The 6,000-nt window shown below is 39.3% G+C and overlaps 2 protein-coding genes across 3 annotated transcripts in view; both read right to left on the reverse strand.

Moving 5' to 3' along the window:
- The window catches only part of LOC115169349 (uncharacterized), a 6,368-nt gene extending 3,482 nt beyond the window's left edge, over nucleotides 1–2,886 (reverse strand). For both annotated transcript variants that reach the window (XM_029724879.1, XM_029724878.1), the window contains exon 1: nucleotides 2,769–2,886. The gene's annotated coding sequence lies outside the window, so the exon portion shown is untranslated. The remainder of the gene's footprint in view (nucleotides 1–2,768) is intronic.
- LOC115169154 (von Willebrand factor A domain-containing protein 5B2) overlaps nucleotides 1–3,983 on the reverse strand; it is a gene marked incomplete at its 3' end in the record, with an annotated part of 19,838 nt that extends 15,855 nt beyond the window's left edge. The window contains exon 1 of the mRNA XM_029724657.1: nucleotides 3,954–3,983. The remainder of the gene's footprint in view (nucleotides 1–3,953) is intronic.
- Between the last annotated feature and the right edge of the window lie 2,017 nt (nucleotides 3,984–6,000).

Consider the following 6,000-nt stretch of genomic DNA (forward strand, 5'->3'; position numbering starts at 1 on the left):
TTAAGTACTGTTTGTGCGTTGCCAGTCAGGGGTGCCAGTAATTTTGGAGCCCACTGTATGTCCATAAACCAGAATACACATTTATTTGTTGCTGGGATTTACCGATGATATTGGTGCTATATCAGAGTGTTTAACACCTTTTTTGTCCTTGGTGTTGGTCATTTTAGGGAATTTTCATCTGGGTTGGATATCCCCGGCCTCAGCTCAATGTAAGAGTATATGCAATGATTTTAATCTGGCTCAATTGATCTCAAAACCCACATGGCTAAATGTGAAAAACCCTGTTAACTCTTCATTGATTGATTTAATTCTTACTAATAACCCCCATAAATATTTCTCTAGTGTAGTATTTGCATATGATCTCAGTTATCATTGTCCCATAGTATGTATTAGAGATATGAAACACCAAAATACTAATCCTTGTTTAATTAAGAAGAGACATTTTAAAAAGTTTTATCCTCAAGGGTTTTTACATGACATGTTCTACTCTGATTTAACCACTATCTCCTGAATTCCTGACCCTGAGTTAGCTCTAGAACATTTCTCCTCCATATTTATTCCTCTGGCAGATAAACACACCCCTTTTAAACAATTCAGAGTCAAAGATAAATCTAGCGCTTGGTTTTCTTCAGAGCTATCTGAGCTCATTCAGATGAGAAATCAGGCCTGGGCCAGAGCAAGGAAAACGGACTCTGTAGAGGACTGGCAATCTTTCAGACAATTGAAAAACAGATGTACTATCTCAATTAAGAAAGCTAGATCATTTAGGAAAACAGTCACTGAAGCGTACAAATTCCTCTTCTTCCCTGCCTAAGCAAGTTCTGTCTGATTCTGGCATCAAAACTGAGAAGAATGGAATAAATTATGCTCTTAATCATAATTTTATCTCAGCAGGCTTTTTATTTGAGAGAAAAGGTGGTTTAATTGACCCTGCTCTTCCCTCTGCCAGCCTCTAGCTGACTCTACGGTTAACCCGTTAACTTCTGGTGAATCTGTTTTCATTTCAACAATTTCCTGTCTGTGATGTGCTAGACGCCTTGCTTAAGATTGATGTAAAAAAAAAAATCCACTGGGGCTGATATGCTTTATCCGTTTTTGCTGCACTCTCTGCCCCACTGATTGCTGAATCATTAACATTTATTTTAAGCCTGACGATTATATCTGGTACTATCCCCAAGGTTTGGAAAGTGGCCCATGTACTCCCCCTTCACAAAAGTGGTGACCCTTGTGACCTAAATAACTTTCGCCCTATTTCTAAACTTTCTTGCCTAGCTAAAATATTAGAATCCTCGATTAAGATAAAAAATAAAAGAAATGATCAGCTAACATCATTCTTATCTTTGAAATGTATTCTAAATGTAGACCAGGTAATAGCACTATCTCTGCTGATGAAAAGCAACGTGCTGCCCTCTTCATTGACCTGTCAAAGGCTTTCGATACGGTTGATCACTCACTTCCAATTCAGAGGATTTCCTCAATTGGCCTAAACCAGGCTGCATGTAACTGGTTTAAAAATTACTTGACATATTTACTGATGGTGTTAAATCAGGTTTCCTGGATATTACGGCAGGTCTCCTGCACGGGTCGATTCTGGGTCCGGTTACCATGAACAATATCGACTCGTCTGTAAACAACTGTAACCTGCACTTGATGATTCTGTTTTGTATGCTATTGCCCCCATGGTTGACAGGCTCTATCTGAACTACAGTCTGCCTTTATGTTATTACAGAAAAACGTTATTGACCTGAAATTAGTACTGAATGCAGATAAAACTAAGTATATGTTGTTCTCTAGAGCGTAAAAAAAATAACTGATTTAAGCATATGTACTTTGGATGGTGTCCATATTAAACATGTCCCGCTTACAAATATCTGGACAGATGAAAAGCTGTCTCTTAAAAAGCATATTGATAAGTTAGTGAAAATGGGCTTCTTCTATAGAAATTGGTCCTGCCTCTCGCTAAATAGTAGATAGCAGATTATACAGTCGACGTTCCAATTGGTCCTAGGCTATGGTGACATCATTTCCTGTATATGAGCACAACTGCCACTTCATTAAAGCCGTTAGATGCAGTTGATCATGACACACTGTGGTTGACTATGTAACCTTTATTTAACTAGGCAGGTCAGTTAAGCACACATTCTTATTTACAATGACGGCCTATTCCGGCAAAACCTGGATGACGCTGGGCTCATTGTTCGCCGCCCTATGAGACTCCCAATCACGGCCGGTTGTGATACAGCCTCGAATCAAACCAGGGTCTGTAGTGACACCTCTAGCACTGAGATGCAGTGGCCTAGACCACTGCGCCACTCAGGATATATTTTAAATTTGAGATTCTTCAAAGTAGCCACTTTATAGGAGACCATTTTAGTACTCATCACTGCATTCTCCTGCAGAAAGTTGCTTGACCCTCTTTGATGTCACGTAAGTTGATGCATTGCTATGTTTTCATTTATAAAGCCCTTTTACAAAAAAGTCCCACTGTACCTAACACATTTAGGTACAAGAGTGTGCAAAGCTGTCATCAAGGCAAAAAGTGGCTACTTTAAAGAATCTCAACTATAAAATATACACTTTTTTGGTTACTACATGATTCCATATGTCTTATTTCATAGTTTTGATGTCTTCATTACTTTTCTACAATGTAGAAAATAATAAAAAATAAAGAAAAACCCTGGAATGAGTAGGTGTCCAAAGTTTTGACTGGTACTGTATATATATTTTGAATGAATTGTATTGTAACTAAACAAAATGAATGTTATTACCTGCTGTGTTGTCTTTCCTTTATGCTCCTATGTTATCTTCATTATTTAGCAGGAGAGAGTATGAAAGCTTCTCTCTACTCTAGTGCACCCTCTCTTTGTATTCACATTACAACTGCCTTGGAGACAATGTTTGTCTTCACTGCACCCAAGTATGTCAATAATACCTGAGAGAGAGAGAGAGAGAGAGAGAGAGAGAGTGTGTGTGTGTGTGTGTGTGTGTGTGTGTGTGTGTGTGTGTGTGTGTGTGTGTGCCCACATGTAGTGCATCAAGGTGTGCATTAATTTTATGCACCTAAGGATGAGTAGTAGTCCATTACACGTGTAACTAGAGGAGAATTGAGACCCAGTTTATGCTCATCATACACACATTATTTAGCATAGAATAACAGAAGTTAAATAGCCCTGCATTCTAATTTGTTTGGCAGTCACATATCGTTTACCTACTGTATATCAGGCAAGATAAGATGCTTTCCATATAAACTGCATAGCCAACTGTTTCCCACTAACGTAGGCTACCTCAGAACAACATGGATCCAATTAACAGGTTTTTGATCATACTCATACTCTCACCTTTCTAGTAAACCAGTATACAACTCAAACAGACAAGGAGGCTGAATAGAGGCAAGCAAAATAGATTATATATTTAGAACAGGGCTCTCCAACCCTGTTCCTACAGAGCTACCCTCCTGTAGGTTTTCAATCCAATCCCAATTGTAACTAACCTGATTCAGCTGATCAACAGGCTAAGTATTAGAATCAGGTGCGCTAGATTAGGGTTGAAGTGAAAACCTACAGGGACAGTAGCTCTCCAGGAACAGGGTTGGAGAGCCCTGATTTAGAACATGCAAAAGAAATAGGAATTTAATGAACGCGTATGCATTAGAAACACACCAAACAAGGAATGGCTGGCTCCCCTCTCTACAAGCTGGAGGGTCACCCACCTAACAAAGCAAAGGAACATAACAGGGTAGGTGACAGGGTCCCCAGCTCTGGTTAACAGCACAAATTCAGATATACAAAACGCATCAATGGAAAGACACTCAGAACAGCATAGTCTTCACACAGGTCATGTTATATGTAATCCCAACAGTCATAACTCAGAACTGTCAGTCAAAAGAGACTATTGATGCTACATTACTGTACTAGGTTTTCTTTTGTAAGAGCAAATGCAGGCCAGCCACTCACCTTGGCAGTTGGGGCTGCCCCCATCTACACCGTCTGGTGGTATGTCCCACTTGGTTGCTGGTCATTCCCTGAAATGAGTGCCTTTTGCGTCCTTTTGATATTTTAAAGGGGCACTGCAGTCAAACACGTGATTGCCTGTATGTCATGATATTTTCACACTATGAGGTTGAAATAACACTCTGAAATTGTGAAAACTATGATAATGTCCTTTTAGTGTAAGAGCTTTTTGAAAACAACTCCTGGAATTTCAGTCTGTTCAGGTCGATGGAGTTTTTGGCCCAGAGCATGACATCACAGTATTCAATGACGAGCAAAAGGTGGCTCAGGGAAATAAATTGTAAAAATATATTTTGAGTTACTTTCATGAAATAAACACACAGTGATTTATTAGGCATAGAGTTTTTAGGTGCAAACATTCGTCTAGTACAAATTAAATAAATCTGGGCCGAAGAGAAGTTATTCTTTGGGTCGTTTCACGAAATTAGCACCTTCTGCGTCCCTTTGATATTTTAAGTAGAAATTGTGCACAAATAGGCTATTGAATTTTAGAAGCTTGTTGTATTAAATGAAGTTCCCTTTATTATAGACCACATGGACAATTTAATAAATCTGACTTTCAATAGGAATAAAGACTTGCTAAAGTGCCAATATTCTGCATTTTGACATGTCTCTTTGTACATCTATGACTTCTAGGAAGATTTTAACCCACTTAACCCCAACATGTCTCCACGTTTTCCCCGTCATTGTAAAGTCCTAGTTATTTTGTCCCTCATTTTAAGGTCAACCCTGTTATGTGAACTGAACTCTTGTGGTGAAACTATACCTTTTCCAATAATAATAATGGCAATTTTCTGGTGTTTTGTGGTGGAAAACTGAGCAGGTTGAGCATAACACACATGTTACCCATAGATAGACAATACCTTTTATTTTGTATCCAGTTAACCCTCCCTGTTGCACATTCCCCTATCACAAGGGGATTTGTGTCTGATTTAAGAGGAAGTCGTCAACCCTGTTATGGTCAACCATGTTACTTTATTTGGCACTTAATAGGCACTTACTATAATATTTTTTATTTTTACCTCTTGAGATGGGAAAGTGATGTTTTATTAAGTTGAACATGTGCTCTTTATGACAGAATGTTAAAATAAGGTGAAATAAAACATTGGCAGTCAGGCAAGAGAGTCTGATGTCAAGGCCATCTTGGGGGGCCTGTAAGAGCTTTAGATGTCAGCATCCAGCCGGAAGGCTTTGTCTGTGGTGCCAGACATCATGCCCATGGTGCCAGACAACATGCCAATGGTGCCAGACATCATGCCCATTCTCTGGAACTCCCCTACACGCTTCACAAAGTAGTTAGCCTTGCCCTCCAGTGAGATGTTCTCCATCAAGACCAAAAATGTAAAAGTTGGTCAACAAAGAAGTTGACAAAAAAATGTCCAATCCGCATTAAAATGCAACGGCTGTTTAGAGTATCAAATAGGCTGGCTTTAGGAACATGCGGAGCATCGCTTGGAGAGAAGCTGCCAGCCTGTATCTTTCTCGCACTTTAAGAAAGCAGAGACAGAGCCAGGCAGCTTGCTTTGCCGGTCAGCGGTTTAGGCGGTGAGCCAATTGCTTTGTGCCTCCAATAGGCTAGGGGAAGACAAGCTTTAGTAAATTGAAAAGTACATGGAAATTAGCTATAGCCTATAACTACTTGTGTCTATACAGAAATAAATCATTCAGCATACGTCACAAGAGAGCATGATTTGGCCACAGACGATAATTAGCTTCTTTTTAAAATGAGCTACGGATTGTTTTCAGCACGCAATTTGGGCAGCGCATGGCTAATAGCCTACCAAATAGCTGATTGTTCTGTTGCAGCAGTCAGTGAAAATCAGTTAAATAGGCCTATCTCAATAAACATTTTAAAATTGTAGAAAAACATAGTTTAGAAAGCAAATGGCTATTGCTGAAAAGAGAAGACAAAGAAAATACTCAAATCTGTCTCAAGTTATCAAAATTCTCATCCCCCAATTGAGCGACCAGTAGCCTATCTTATTGGCCA

This window comes from Salmo trutta, chromosome 31, assembly GCF_901001165.1.
Source record: "Salmo trutta chromosome 31, fSalTru1.1, whole genome shotgun sequence".
NCBI classification, from domain to species: Eukaryota; Metazoa; Chordata; class Actinopteri; order Salmoniformes; family Salmonidae; genus Salmo; species Salmo trutta.